This window comes from Balaenoptera musculus, chromosome 2 (assembly GCF_009873245.2).
Source record: "Balaenoptera musculus isolate JJ_BM4_2016_0621 chromosome 2, mBalMus1.pri.v3, whole genome shotgun sequence".
NCBI lineage: Eukaryota > Metazoa > Chordata > Mammalia > Artiodactyla > Balaenopteridae > Balaenoptera > Balaenoptera musculus.
In genome coordinates this window covers 16,685,931-16,702,104 of record NC_045786.1, presented here as the reverse complement: position 1 = coordinate 16,702,104, position 16,174 = coordinate 16,685,931, and the positions used below count along the sequence as shown (strand labels likewise).

At 42.0% G+C, this 16,174-nt stretch overlaps 1 protein-coding gene across 4 annotated transcripts in view; it reads left to right on the top strand.

Moving 5' to 3' along the window:
- Positions 1-3,741: 3,741 nt before the first annotated feature.
- Positions 3,742-16,174, top strand: part of ITGB1 (integrin subunit beta 1) — a 43,952-nt gene continuing 31,519 nt past the window's right edge. The window contains exon 1 of one of the 4 annotated variants that reach the window (XM_036841527.1): positions 3,742-3,940. The gene's annotated coding sequence lies outside the window, so the exon portion shown is untranslated. Of the gene's footprint in view, positions 3,941-4,154; positions 4,393-16,174 lie in introns of those variants that run through there. The other 3 variants (XM_036841525.1, XM_036841526.1, XM_036841524.1) reach the window with 3 other exon arrangements.

The following is a 16,174-nucleotide window of genomic DNA, read 5'->3' as shown; positions in this document are numbered from 1 at the left end:
AGCTAGAAGGGCAGACTGTTCTGACACTTTTCCAGCTTACTTTTAAATAAGCAAAGGAATAAAGCACTAAGTAAAGCCTCAGGATGGGCTAGTCCAGTACACTGCCACATACCGTACATACGCAGTTGCTGATGACCTTGTGGCAAACTCATGGTTCCTCTGGCAGTTGTAACAGGGTATTGAGCAGCGTTCACTCAGTCAAAGCTCGAAGGACAAAAATAATAAGTGGCACAATAAGTGAACTTCCAGTTTCTTTGCAATATTTGATTATTTGTATGTTATTTGTATACTTGGAGACAGAAAAAGGAGGAACTGGAGGACTGTCTCAACATTCCTTTGTTTTCAAAATGTTAATAATTCCCAGGGCTATTTTTTATTTTAAGCCAGGGCACACAGATTCACATTGTAATAGGGAGAGTTTAGTGTCTTAGGTAAAGGAATGAAGTTATTTATGATTCAGAAGCACATCCACATACTTATTATAGGGAATTATCGGAGACTTCTATTCCTTCTAACATTATGGGCTCATCTTTTTCTTTTTTTATGTTTAAAGAAGGTGGCAGATGAGAAAAATATATCCAGATCACTGTCTAGAAACATTTCTTAGAAAAGCAGCTGAAGACTCACCTAGCCACTGGCAATCAATCTGCTCCGGAAGCCATCACACACTTTTACAATGGTATTTAAAACCCAAGTCTGTTGATCAGCCAAGCTACTTTCTAGGGTTTTCTTTCATTAAATCTTCTGGTAGGGCATCTTTATCACATAGGAACTGCCTAATTCATTTCACTTATCCCCACACAATTTTTTTCCTGATGATCAGTGTTGGAATTGGTCTTCACCTATAAATCTGGGATCTGATTTGCAATGTGTCCCTATGCATCCCTTTTGAATTGCTAAATTAGTTATTTTTTCCCTCGTTGTCTGGACACTCTTATTTATAGGGTGATGGTACAATCTATCATCTGTAACAGGATGTACTTTTGAGAATGAAAAGGGGTGCTATTAATAATTATGCTTGGGCAACAGACAAACTGGGGTTATCTGGGCATACTGGGACACAAAGTCACACTGCTTTTTTTTTTTTTAATAAATTTATTTATTTATTTATTTATTTAATGCTTCAGAACTTTATTATTTATTTATTTATTTATTTGGCTGTGTTGGGTCTTTGTTTCTGTGCGAGGGCTTTCTCTAGTTGCGGCGAGCGGGGGCCACTCTTCATCGCGGTGCGCGGGCCTGTCACTGTCGCGGCCTCTCTTGTTGCGGAGCACAGGCTCCAGACGCGCAGGCTCAGTAGTTGTGGCTCACGGGCCCCGTTGCTCTGCGGCATGTGGGATCTTCCCAGACCAGGGCTCGAACCCGTGTCTCCTGCATTGGCAGGCAGATTCTCAACCACTGCGCCACCAGGGAAGCCCAGTAAATTTATTTATTTATTATTTTTGGCCGCATTGGGTCTTCGTTGCAGCACACGGGCTTTCTCTAGTTGTGGCGAGTGGGGGCTACTGTTCGTTGCAGTGTGCAGGCTTCTCATTGTGGTGGCTTCTCTTGTTGCGGAGCACAGGCTCTAGGCGCGCAGGCTTCAGTAGTTGCAGCATGGGGGCTCAGTAGTTGCGGCACATGGGCTTAGTTGCTCCGTGGCCTGTGGGATCTTCCTGGACCAGGGCTGGAACCCGTGTCCCCTGCGTTGGCAGGTGGATTCTTAACCACTGTACCACCAAGGAAGTCCCCACACTGTTTATTTAAAACTGATCTGATATGGGTTGAGCCATGTGCCAGCCAACGGTCAAGACCAAAACATTTTTGTCTTGGTTATACTCCTATTCTCACAATGCAGGTATTCACCTTTGCTCTAACCCCATGGAGTCTTGCCCAAGTGATATGATTATTGCAACTGGAAAATCATTTATAAATGAATGTGTACTAAAATATTTGCCTGTAAAATGTTACACTGGTTAGAGGCTTTCCCACTCTCAAAAGATTGAAAAGGCTTCAAGTTATCTTGGGATGATTTGTGGCTTACTGGACAGGATAATATTTGACAGGCTGAGTCCCAAAAGTGTTCAAACTACAAGAGAAAGACAGCATTCCACTCCTGAGTCAACATTGACTCACTCCCACTCCCAATTCTGTATTCCATAATCATGTGATTAAAAACAAGTGGAGTCATATTCCTGACCTGTTTCTTTAATTTCTTGTTTCCTCAAAGCTCATGACTTCTGTACATAAATTGCTGCTCACACTTCAGTTTAGCCAAATGTTCTGATGTGGTCCCAGGGGAGCAAAAGGACCCATTTATTCATTTATCAAATATTAGCTGAGCCCCTATTGTGTGACCTGTAACAGTGTTTGACACTGGGATTAAAAAGATGATTACACTGCCTTTGAACTAATTTAGCTTAGTGTTGTGCAAATGTGAACCTCATAATGTTCTTGTGGCAAATCACATAGGGGTGAAAGTACTGGGAAATGTAGTGCAAATCAAGCATGGATAAATTACGCTTTACCTTTAGAACTGTAATCTATGCTGAGACCAGGCCAGTTCTGATCAATTTTGAAGTGGTACAACCAGTATCTTTAAATTCAAGAATGTTGAGGTCTGATGGCAGCCGCACCACTGGGTTATTAATATAGAAACATTATTTATTTGTTTATTTTTTTAAAGTATAGTTGATCTACAATGTTGTGTTTCAGGTGTACAAAAACATGATTCGGTTATATATATAATATTTGATATATATTATATACATATTTTCAGATTCTTTTCCATTATACGTTCTTATAAGTTATTGAATATAGTTCCCTGTGCTATACAGTAGGTCCTTGTTGTTTATGTTTTATATATAGTAGTGTGTATATGTTCATCCCGAACTCCTAATTTATCCTACCCCCATTCCCCTTTGGTAACCATGGGATTGTTTTCTATGTCTGTGAGTCTGTTTCTGTTTTGTAAGTAACTTCATCTGTATCCTTTTTTAGATTCCACAAATAAGGAAACATCATTTAGTCTCTTAGGTTTGGTCGTCCATTAAGTGGGAAAAATCATTCTCATTTCTTTAGAGGTTTCCAGAGATTATCTAACCAACAGATTCGATTTTGCTGGCGAGCAACGGGCAAAATTTCCATAGATGGGATTGTTTTGTTTTCTCTTATTCAAGATTGGCAGCCAAATGGGCATCGCGGCTTCTAATCTCCCCCAAATGAAACACCAGTTTCACAAATCTAATAATTCGAGTTCTGTGCCCAACAGGGTGCTACAGCTCACCACGTGGCAACACACATTTTCTGCTAACAGAATGGCAGCCTGCCAGCAGCATATTCTCAGTTACCGGGTTTCAGTATGATGCCGGTTGGCACAAGTTTCAATCCTCTTATCAAAATGCGCCCAGCCATGCTCATAGTGAAATGTTTCACTTCTCTTCAATGTGCCTTCTCCAGCCCCCTGTCCACCTACTGAGAAAAGTGAGGATGAACAGAAACCGTATCGAGGATGAAACTTTTCCCTCTCATCCCTGTTCCCCATAAATGGAGCTCCCGATTAACCTAACAAAAGCTGCTCCCCAACTCACCAGTTTTTCTCTAAAACTTTCCTCATCTCCATCTCTCCTGGCACCCACCTCCTCCCCGAGTCTTCCCCTTTCTCAAAGACATAAGTCAAGCAAATCCTCACGCCAGAAAAATAATACCGGCTTTAGCCACTTCCCTTCCAAAAGGGAAACGTTTTTGGTCCCACGAAGCCTTGCAAGGTGAGTGACTAAGTGTCTCGATTTGTCGGGGACTGAGGCGGCTCCCCGGAGGCAGGGCTTCCAGGGTTCAAAACCGGGCAGTCCTGGGCCAGCCGGACGGACCGCGGGCCGGACACACGTGCGGCTTTGGGGAAGCAGCACCTAAGACAGGCCGAGAAGGAGGCTCCGGAATTCCCTCACGGGAGGATATTAAGGTGCGCAGGGCCGCGCAAACCCTCCCTCTCCCGGCAGCAGAGGAAACTGAGGCACCGCGAAGGCCGCGGCGGAGTCTGTCGCCCGACCCGGCCGCTCCTTTGTCCCGGGGGCCCCCGCCCCTCCCCCGGTCCCGCACCGCCCCTCCCCCAACGGGCGCGGCTGACGCGGCCCGGGAGGAATGCGCTTCCGGAGGGAGAGGGAGAGGGCGGCGGCGGCGGCCTGAGGAGCGGGATCGCCGCGCCTGGGAGGCGGTGCCGCGGGGGTCGTTTCCTGCCGGGAGGCGGCCCCACGCCGCTGAGTCTCCTCCTCCCGCCCGAGAGGAGGAGGCGGAGCCGCCGCCGCCGCGCCCGATCCCGAGCCCGGGAGGCCAAGCCAGCCCTGGGGACAGGCCGAGCGGCAGCCGCGGAGCACAGGCCGAGACGACCGCGGGGGCCGGACGCCGCGGGAGAAGGTGGGCCCGGGCGGGCGGCGTGCTCGGTGCGCGGCCGGGCCGGGGCCGCGGGGCAGGCGTGGGGGCCGCGGCCTCGGGGCGGATTCCAGTCGTCGGGCGGGGGAGGAAGTCGGGCCGCGCCCGCTCACGGACCTTCCCGGCCGGGGGGCGTCGGAGGGCGCTGGCCTGCCCGGGCGCTGCCCCGCCGAGCCGCGGTCGCGGAGGCCCGGGGCCGGGACCCCCCGCTCGGACGCCGGCCATGGGCACGACCCCGCGGGCTAGGCGCGGACGGGCCTCCGCAGGCCGGCGTCCGAGGAGCGGCCTCGACCCCGGCTGCCCCGAGCCGCCGGCTGCCGGGCCTCCACGCGGGGACCACTCACCCTCGGCTCCAGTCTTGAGCTTGGGGCGTCGCTGAGCCGCCGGGAAACGGGGCGCGGGGTCGGCGCGTCCTGTGGGCCCTTTCCCCTAATGCTGGGTGTAAACGCTGCGGCGGTGTCCAGGGCTAATGCCCGCCCTGTGCCTGATTCGTGCCGTTCCTTATGCTTCAGAACAAGTTGTATTTTTAAGAATGCCAGGATTTAATGCCTGAGCAATTTTTGTTTCATCAGATTTGTGCTTTTGAGTCAAAACCTAGCGCTAGTAAATTACGCTTTTTAAGGTTCCAATTCCCCATCTGTAAAATGGGAAAAATACCTACACTAATAATAAAACTAGTAATTGTTATAATAACGACAGTAAGGGCCAAGCTTAGCTCTACGCACTTTACCTTTATTTTCTCATTTAATCCCGGAACCGGTCCAACGAGGTAGGTGCCGTTTTTATCCCTATTTTACAAATGAAGAAACTGAGGCACAGGGAGCGTAGGTCGTCATCCAGCTGTATGACGACAACCCACGGGGTCTAGCAACCGATGTTTGAACCACAAGTAACTTTGCAAAAGTACGGTGTAGTGAAAAGCAAATGTAAAATGGAAGACACCTAGAGTAGGTCCTCAATGAATATTAACTCTTTTTCTTTCCTTCTTGGTGTATTAAAAAGATTTTTTTAGAAAGTCTCAGCATGTGATTGGTAATGTTATTAGTAAGGTTTCTTTGGATCTGCGTTCCACAGAAATAGGTGGGTAGAATTACTGGATTATTTTTTATTGTTGTTTTGATTGTACAAAAATAACAAATGCTAATTGAATTTTGATTAGGCATCTTTCTTAAACTACATTCAGCCTTTACAGTAGGTTGTGTAATAGACCACTTTAGAAATGATTAAGGGATTTTAGTTGCAAGTTACCTATTCTAGATTTGTGGACATCTAGGCCCACGGGGTCACGGCTTACTTAAAGAGTCCCACTAAAATGTTCTATTTGAAAATAATGTTAGTTCATTGATTAATAATAAATGAGGGACTGAAGATGATTAACTGATAAATAGAAAACACATGAAACAAATCAATATTTTGGTTACAGGCGTTTGAGGAGAAAGCCATTTTACTCACCCTAAAATTCATTCCCTAGTTAAGAAGACGGGATGTGGTTAATACTTTACTCCTGTGAATAGAAAGCAAAGAAACTCCAAATTAAGTCATGTATGTTGACTTCACAGACCTAAAATTTTAAGTTTTTGTAATGTCGATTCTTTTTAAAAGAATGTTAAGTTCTCTATTAAGATTATTTTCTCAATATTCTGTGTGTGCAAAGTATAGAATCAGCAATATTGAAAATCACTGGATTTAGGTGGCTTTCTCCTCAACTTTCTGGTCAGTATAATTAAGAGCTGCCCCAAATTAGCATCACTGAATGACCATGTAGTTCTATATTGGGGTCGATAAATCCCTAAATCCTGGAGAAACTGGGGACATCTGGTTACTTTATAAAATAGTGAAAATTAACAGTTTCAGGTGGTGCTAGTTTTCATGGGATGCTTGCCGCTTAATAGCTTCATTGCTTGGCTTCTTGCCAAATAAATTGTGGCTTACAGCGTCGGGGGTAATATATTCTATCTGAAGAAAATATATATTTTTAAAATCATTTTGTAAGTGCACTGGTTTGTTCTTAACTACTCTGCTGGAGTGATGAGATGAAACATCTAACTGGTAAAAGTTTCAGAACTTTGGAGTTCTGAGAATTGACATTTCTGAACGTGTAACAAGCTGAATTAGTATCTGAGAGGATTCATGTGGACTGATTTCCCCACTCTGCATGGAGAGTTAGGATCTGTCAGGTTGTCCGTAGAATTCTAGAAGATCATATTGTGCAAATATGTAAATATCTTTTGTTGTGTTAGCAGGTCTATTCTGACTGGTTATATGTTGTGGGATTTTTGTCCTTTTATATTGCTATTGCAGAGGTGGGAGTCGGGGTCCGGAGGGTGGGCTTATAGGAGTATTAGTAGGGAAGAGTACATTAGTCTTCAGAACCCTGAAATGATAGCAGTATCTATAGCTGTAGAAAACTGAAAAAATTGTATGTATCTAGGTTACAGGAGGTGCAGTCCATGAAACCCCCAGAACATTAGCAGCCTTCGAATATGTCAGTAGATGGGTGAAAAAAATGTGGTATCTCTTGTTCAGGAGCTGTACGCAAAAGGAGCTAAACTATACTTTGTAAATTTCTCATCTTTTTAAAGATGGCTAATGATGAGACTTTTACAGAGTTAAGTTTTATTTATAAAATAATTTTTTAAAAAAACCTCTAAGCTTTGTTTTTGGTTTGTGGCTTTGGAAGATAAGGTTAAGGTTAGCTATATTTAGCAGTATGCTAAAGCATGTGTATATCATCTCATCATGAAATGTGTGTATGTGAGTGAAAAACTGCTTCAAATATACATAGTACATACATGTGTAAACACACAATTATAGGACTAATCTCAGTAAACAGTCTCCAAAGTACAGTTTCCTGGACCCCAGGGATGTATAAAATAACTCACTGGAGTGTAGGAAGAAAATATCAGACTTAATTTTATATATATTTTTAATCTCATATTTTAAAGTTTAAATTTTTATTATGGTTTATAATGTCTACTGTATTGCTGTAGAAGTACATGTATTTTAATTTACAAGTAAATACATATTTTGGAGTACATGTATGCTCAGGGTTTTTTTTTTTAATAATAAAGGTGAGTATTAAAAAGCTTTGGAGATCCTTGGTGTGGGGATGCCTTGGGTGGGGCTACGAGGACTACTTATTTCGGAGGGAGGACGGGTCAGACCTGGTGTCTGAGGTAAGAGAGGAGAAAGGAACTGAAGTGGCCCACGTCTCTGCTTAAGAGGTGCGCTCGGCTGAGGCAGGCAGCGGGACCAGCAGGGGGTGGTGCTGGTCGCCTGGAGGGAGGGGAGTGCTGAACTCATCCTACTGAGACAGCTGGGGTGTAGTGGAATATGCCCATTGCGAGTTCAAAACCAGCAGTCGGGCTGGGAGACTGAGATTGGGGAATTCCTAGTCTGTAAGTCCTAGTTGACGCTCTAGGCTGCAGATGAAAATACTGGAGAGCGTGTAGAGTGAAAAGGGGCCGCGGAGAGGCCCTGGGAACACTTTCACAGTCATGGGCCGGGTGGAGGAAAAGGAATCTAGAAAAGCATTCTCCTTCCCCAATTTGTTTGAATTTCTGATTCCTTCCTATGATAGCTAAGTGAGTGTGACCTGGATATTTTCAGGGATTTCCTGTGATGGGCATGTTTGAGGTGAAGAGAGAAGCATAATTAGGTAAGCAGTTGGATGTAGCAAAGGCTTCTTGATTGGGGAACTTGGGTTTTGGGCAGGCTGGGCCTGAACTTCTCTGGGACAATTGTTGGAACGCCTCACCTGGAAAGGGCTTTGGTTTCTGCATCTGCACCATAAAGGGGTCTTTTGGTTTCTCTCTCTCCGTCACCGAAGAGCTGAAGGCCAGCTGTCGCATGACCTGGCCCTGCGGAGTGCAGGTCTTCCCTCTCCCGTGAGCAGCCATCCTCTCCTGCCCTCACCCCAGAGGATAGGTGCCGTGCCAAGTCGTGGCTTTGAGAAGGCTGCCAGTGCTGGCGAGCCAAGTGGGTTACTGTTAGCTCTCTGTCCGGATGGAGCTCTGTTGTCCATGCTTTTTTTTTTTTTTTTTTTATAAATTTATTTATTTTTGGCTGCGTTGGGTCTTCTTTGCTGCGCGCAGGCTTTCCCTAGTTGCAGCGAGCTAGGGCTACTCTTCGTTACAGTGCGCGGGCTTCTCACCGTGGTGGCTTCTCTTGTTGCGGAGCACGTGGGCTCAGTAGTTGTGGCTCGCGGGCTCTAGAGTGCAGGCTCAGTAGTTGTGGCGCACGGGCTTAGTTGCTGCATTGCATGTGGGATCTTCCCAGACCAGGGCTTGAACCCGTGTCCCCTGCATTGGCAGATGGATTCTTAACCACTGTGCCATCAGGGAAGTCCCGTCCATGACATTTTAATCCGTCAGTGTACTGAGTGCCACTTCCCTGAGCAGTGCAGTGCTGAGTGGATGTAGATCAAGAAGTTGACGTGCACCTTTCTGTTGAGGATACTATCTAGTTGGGACAAGTTGTGTTCAATCTAGGGAAACATAGCAAATACCACAGAATGTTTTACACAAGGTACTGTACCAGGTAATATTCTGTAATAGATTTTGAGGAAAAGACAAAAGACGGTATAGTTAGAAGGGAGAATACAGTCTAATTTAGCAAATAAATATTGTTTGACTGCTTTGATATATAATCATACATATATAAGTATATATGCATTTATAGTATAAATATATATACATAAAATGAAGGCTGTATAAAATGAAGGCCTGGATTCTTGCCCTCCAGCTCTAGTCTGGTGTGGTTCACAGACATGATTACAATTAGTTATAATAGAAATTTGAATTAAAACAACACTGTGTTGTTGAGCGTCACTGAAGGTTTGTCATTTACTGCGCTAGACACTATCAAGAATATCTTTTGGGACAAAAAAAGGAGTAGTTAATTCGCTTATGGTGGTTGGTGAAGAGATTAAGAGCCAACGAAGGCCAAACAAATTTCAGAAAGGTAGAAGAAAAATTAATATTTTATTTTGTTGTAGGGAATGTAGTTTCAGTGGAGTGATGAGGAAAGCATTTACATGAAAAATTGTGTACCATTTGATGTATGGAGGTCACATTTCCATGTATAAATGTTTATTGAATGAATCTGTAAATAACTTAAGCTTTCATAGTCTTTGTGAAATTAGGAGTAATTACTTCTCCAATATTTTATAGTTCATTATTTATTTCAGATAGTAATTTTTTTGCTTCTTAGAAGGCGTGATGGTGGGTCATATCTGATTGTTGGAGGTAGAGATTGTAGTTTTAAAAGTTGCATTTAGTATTATGTTATTTTAGGAAAGCACAACAGGAACACAATAGGGAGTGGATTTGTGCTTACTAAAGAAGCATGGTTTAAAAGGATTTCGAACCATTAATTATGTAGTCACTCAGGTTCTTATGTTTAGAAGTCAGTGAATAAGTTGAAGCAGTAATCAAGTAAGCTGTAATCTGTAGGTCACTGTAAAGATATTTGTGTTACATTCATGGTAATATTTTATCCTTGCAGTAGTTCTGAGGTAGACATTATTCCCATCTTAGTGCTGAGGAAAGTGAGAAATTAATTGATTTCTACCTATATTTAGTTAGGCTTTAAAACATTTTCTCTCTCTCTCTCTCTCTCTCTCTCTCTCTCTCTCTCTCTATGTATGTATTTAAAATATATTCAGCACTATGTTTGTTTCAATCCAGTACAGGGCAGAGAAGAGATGTGACAAAAGATATGGTCAAAATTTATTGAAGTTTGGATCAAGTAAGAATTTTGGAGTGATCTACCTAAAAAGTAGATAAAATTACACAAGGAAACATAACTTACAATTCTCCTTAATTGAAATTATGTGGAACAAATCTTGCTTTTAAGTGCTTTTTGATACCATTAATTAAGATGGTAAACTTTTTTTTGCTAGCTCCATTCATAGTTACCTTTGTAAACTTGCCCCAAAGTAAAATTTCTCAACCAAAGCAGTTGCTAACTTATGCTTCTTTTCCCTTCACAGGGAAAGGCAAAATCTATAGACATAGCCAAGTGTAAAGAAGGAACAGCTTACTAGTCTGGTTTGAAATGTATCAATTGCTGAGTAATATCTGTTGAGTGGAAGGAGGATCTCGGAAGAATTAAGTTCAGGCAACTTTTCATGCTCATTTTGGATCAGCCCTTAATATTACGCCTTAATAGCTTTGTTTAAAGTGTTTATTTTTTGCTTGTATTTTAAGTCCTTTTGCAGTCTTTGAGTTTATTTTGTGCCCCTTCACCAGTTTTTGGAATTTAATGCTTAATTCATTTTTTTTTTGGCCTCATGTAAAGGCTATAACCTTTTTGATAGGGGAGGTGGTGGTGGTGGTGGTATACCAGTTATCTACTTATTGGATCACTATTAGCTGTATCATAATGTTTCTAATTGCCTTGACTTATTTTGAATTCCCTGTGGTCAAGCCTGCTCTTCCTGTCATGTTGATTCTGTTCCTCATGTGTCTGAGTTCTATAGAGGATTTCAACTTAAATTTATACTTTTCCTCTAGTTTTGTGGTTTTACTGTTTCTGATTGCTATTAAATCTATTTGAGATTTTCTAAATTCCTTGAAGAGCATAATGAGTTCATTCTCCTTTTTTTTCAGAGAAGATTCTTCATTTTCTTTCCACTTTTTCTGCTGTAGAAATTTTTCTTAGATGTTCAGTTCCGTGCCCTTATTTCTCCCCACTTCCAGCTTCTTTATCTTTGAGGCTTTTTATTTGCCCACTAGAAGTATGTCCATTCTTTATCTTTCCGTTGCAGTGTGTGGTGGGTGGTGATGATAGATCTTCCATGTTCTAATTTTCCTGGAGAAGGTGGGTAGAGTAGTCACTAATGATGAATTTTGTTCTGTCCGTTACTCTGTAATTAAAATATTAGCCCTGTTCTCAGGTTTCAAATTTTTTTGTAAGCCTGTAGCTTTGGAGCAGTTGAACCTTTGTTGTTGGAACTCAACTCAGGCTGTTACTACCTTTGGGCAAGAAGGGGTCAGTGCTCAAAAAAAGCTTTTTTTTCTTCTGGGTGGGAGTAGTGAATTTTAGGAAGTTTTCTACTTCAGACTACTATTTATCGACCACAGTGGGTGGAAAAGGACTTCAAAGGGGGTGTTGTGTCCTTTGCCTTGGAGTACTCAACCTCCTCTCTTTCCTGTTCCCTCTCTTTTCCCCCTTTCATCTTTTCTGCTAAGTTTTGTTAATCACTAATTCTAGCTTATTACTTGGGCCATAAGCACCTCCATGGTCACTACCACGCACCTCTTCCTGCCAGAGAGAGGGGGAAAATGTTTAGTTTTAATTGTTCTTCCTGCAAGGGGAAAAGGTGCTCTTGCCCTGGAGGAATTCACCCCCAAGCTCTCACTCTCAAATTTGATGGCACAGAGAAGAGCAGGCTCTCAAGAGTTCCTTCCGTTTACATTCTCCCATCTGCTTGCTCTGTGTGGGGAGAAGCAGAATGAACTGCACGGTAATTCCCTGAGGCTTTCAGCTTGGCTCCATGTTCCTTTTCTAGACTGTGTTGATTTGTAGATATTAATCTATTATTGGACTATTTATTTTCTTCCTTTTAAAAGCAGATACAGAAAATAGTGATGGTGGTACAGACTTGAGATGAATCCAACCTTATTATATTTTTAGGAGAGGCTTATAATATATCTCAGTATAGGTATCTGAATCTTTTTCACCAGTAAGGTGAAAGGATTTAAAATGTTAGGATATAAAAAAGGAAGCATATTCTGTTCTCTGGAAGAGAGTATTTGACTGGTGAGAACCCTTAACCTTTCTTATTAGAAACCTACTTATATTGAAAGCTTGGGCTTTCGAATACTCCTGGGTTCCCAGCTTTGTCATCTGTGTGTCTGGTACATGGTAGCTATGCAATAGGTATTTATTGACTTGAATCTAATTAGTTGTATTGAATAAAAATGTGTTCTTGTGCAAAGATTTTGTAGGAATAAATCTTTTATGGATGACTTCCTTTTGTACTATGACCTTTTGGGCATAGTTGGCTTGTGGGCACCTAATTTTAAAACTTGAAGTAAATGTAACTCACCACATTTTTTTAAAAGTAATTTTTCTCTCAAGTGTAATTGTTTAATTTCTACAAATAAAGTACTTATAAAATTTCTGAAGATTTTATCTGCAAATGTAAAAAGAAATGCCAAATGAGTGATTTGTCACATTGTTAAAAACATTAATAGGTAATAAGTGTGTATTTAAAAGTTTGAACAGCTCATAAAACCACATTTAACCTTGGTGAATAAAGATGAGCTTACAGTGGAGATAAAAATAATTATGTACAGTTTTTGACAAGGGGAACAATTGCACATATTTGAGGTTGTTAACCACTAAAAGGAGATTGTTTCGGGGAGGTGTTTAACATTATTTACTGTTCAAGGGATGAATTATGACCCTTTAGATAAAATTAAGCATAGTAAGAAATGATATTAGGATGAAATGCTTTTGTAGGAATGAGACCATAACTTGTGGGTATACTCATGAAATTTGACAATTAAAATACTTTTGTTGGCCTCCAGTCACTTTGAAGGACTAAGAAATAAACTCACAGGACGTTTTAAGTCCTTTCCATTTCTGTGCTCTGAGTCAGTTCTAACAGTAGAAGGATGTTCTTTTATCTTTAAAATAGTGACTGAGTAGGCCTTCAAAAAATTGTAGTTTAATGGAGCCCAAAGTCAGGTCATAGCTTCAGAATTCAGATGGTCTGGTTTCAGTTCTACCTGTGCAACTTTGGAGAAGTTATTTAACCTCTCTGTGGTTTGGTTTCCTCATATATAAAACAAAGGTAATATCATTCCCAACCTTGTAGAGCTACTTAGAGAAGATAGTTAGCTGTTATTATTTTTATTATTGTCATCATTATAGTCATTTGAAGGTGTCGGAATAAAAGTAAGATAACTTTCTGTTACAAATTACCTTAAATCATCAAAACCTCAGTTACTGTATTACTCTTGTCTGCGCCTGGTGCGCCTCGTCCGGCCTCTTCTGAATGAGCAGATCTCCTGTTTAAGTAGTCCTCAGCGGGCAGCAGTCCCTCAGTGAACCAAACTGGTACAAGCTTCTGATCCAAGTTTCTCCTATATCTTTTCAGGGCAGTTTCCTTCTTTCTTTTAGCCTCTCCTAGATTTGCTTCCCCATGACAGAAGAAGCCTCAAGTCATTCTTCCCTATTTCTATTTGTATTAGGTATGTTATCCTCCACCGTGATCTTTTTTTAAGGTGATTCGTGATACTAACATTCAGAAATATCTGTGCTTTATCTAATGTAGTAATAAAAAGCACTGAGGTTTTTCTGCTTTTATTGTTTTACATGCAATTTGTTCTAAATATAATTGTTAGAAAGCAGAATAATCCTACTTAAATGTGGAACCTAAAATAATTATCTAATTATACTTAACATAATAATTAGTATCTAATTAATATAATAATTAGCATCTGATTAAATCTTATTATATACAATATAAGGTTTTGATGTCATATCAAAATAATATTTGAGTGGCTATAAAAATCAACCTTCATCTATTGTTCACAGTTGTGTTCTTTCTAACCCTTACACTTTATCCTTTCTTCCATATCTTGTGTTTCACCTAACATGGGTCAATTCAGAGTTTTTGGTTATAATTATGATTGAAAAAAAAGCAAAACATTCAAACATGGTTACTTTTTTTTTTTTTAATTGGGGTATAGCTGTTTTACAGTGTTGTGTTAGTTTCTACTGTACAGCGAAGTGGAGTTCCCTGCGCTGTACAGCAGGTTCCTGTTAGTTATCTATTTTATACATATTAGTGTATATATGTCAATCCCAATCTCCCAATCCATCCCAGCCCCCCTTTCCCCACTTGGTGTCCACACGTTTGTTCTCTACGTCTGTGTGTCTATTTCTGCCTTGCACACAGGTTCATCTGTACCATTTTTCTAGATTCTACATATGTGCATTAATATATGCTCTTTGTTTTTCTCTTTCTGACTTACTTCACTCTGTATGACAGTCTCTAGGTCCATCCATGTCTCTACAAATGACCCAATTTTGTTCCTTTTTAAAACATAGTTACTTCTTTATTGAATCAAGTTGTTGAGCTCCAGCTGTAATGTGTAGTAATAATGATAACAAGTACCATCTAGGTAGTGCTTACAATGTGCCAGATGCTGTTTTAAATGCTTTATATTTACAACTCATTTAAACTTCACATAACCCCTATAAGGTAGGAACTACCTTGCCCATTTTAAAGATGAAGAAACCGAGGCATAGATTAAATAACTCTCCAGTATCACCTACCTCGTTAGGGGTTGATCAGAGGTTTCAGTCCAAGCATCTGGCTCCACAGTCCACACTCTGAACTCTGCTACGCCTTAGCGAACAGTGGTGGGCACAGCACAGCACTCTGCTTGCCCTCGTTAAGCTTACTTTTTTTTTTTTTTTTTTACCTCAGAATATCTGCAGTTATCTTTAGATTCTTTATTTATTAAATATTAAGATACTGTGCTAGGTACAGAGGACATGGAGAATTGACTTCTACAAGATGACAGTTCATAAGGCAGGTCAGCCTTACTACACATCTGTAGTAGATGGGTAAGAGTCACATACATCTTAAATACTAAATCTTTTAAACAGAGGTTGTTTGTGTTTGCCTTAATATATGCATATGTCTGTATGTGAATCACCCGGCTTAAATCCCCTCCCCGGTTCTTGCCATCACTGAGGCTCTCAGGAGTTCACGCAGGTGTCACTTCTCACATCCTGGTCTAACACTTGCTCTTTCAACCCCTGGCTTTGAGCGCTGGACTAGGAACCTCTTCTGTCCTCACTTCCTCCTGGCCGCCTCTGGGTCCAGCCGCTGCTGCTCAGAGCGGTTCTGTGACTCACTCTGGCTGACTGCATCTTGCCTCAGGTGCTTCTGTCTTTTCAACCCCTGGGGCTTCTCCAGCAAGGCCTGTCTGTCCCTAGGATGAGAAGCGGGCAGCAGCCTTCTGGGCTGCTACACTGTTGTTCTTGGAAGTGGGGTGCAGTTCACGCCCTTGGGGCAAACTTCTCCCTGTGGGGACTCGAGCTGACAGACGTGTGTCTTCACGGTGGTCCTCCTCTGGACACACTTTCTGCAGTTGTCCCTGGTATTCTAGGGGGACTGGTTCCAGGACACGCCCCGTCTGCCCCACCCCCGACCAAATCCGCAGAGGCTCCGGTCTCTTCTATACGATGGTGTAGTATTTGCATGTAACCTATGCACTTCCTCACATATGCTTTAAATCACCTCTAGATGACTTATAATACCTAATAAAATGTAAATACTATGTAAATAGTTGCCTGTGCAGGGCACATTCAAGTTTTGCTTTTTGGAACTTTTTGGAATTAAAAAAAATTTTTTTTCCACCTGTCATTGGTTGAATCCGCCAATGGAACCTATGGATTCTCAGGGGGTGAACTGTATACACTTCTCAGAACTTCTCAGTAAGACCAAGCCCCCAGGCACCCACTGTGGTAGCTAAAGCGCCCCGGCCTTTTCTCTTCTTGGTTTGCTCTCTTCAGCACCTCTCTGGTTCCCAGGTCACCTTCCGAGTGAGCTGCTAGCACACATGCTTTTATCTCAAGCTCTGCTTTGGGAACAGATCCCAGCTAAACCAGTTCCCATAGCTGTCTCCTCACCTAGACCTTTTACCCAACACTGCCTGCCCCTGAAATGTTACCCCTGGCTCTTTAGCCCCTTTCTGTCATCTGCACCCTGATCTCTAGGCCTTTGACTTTGACCTCTTCT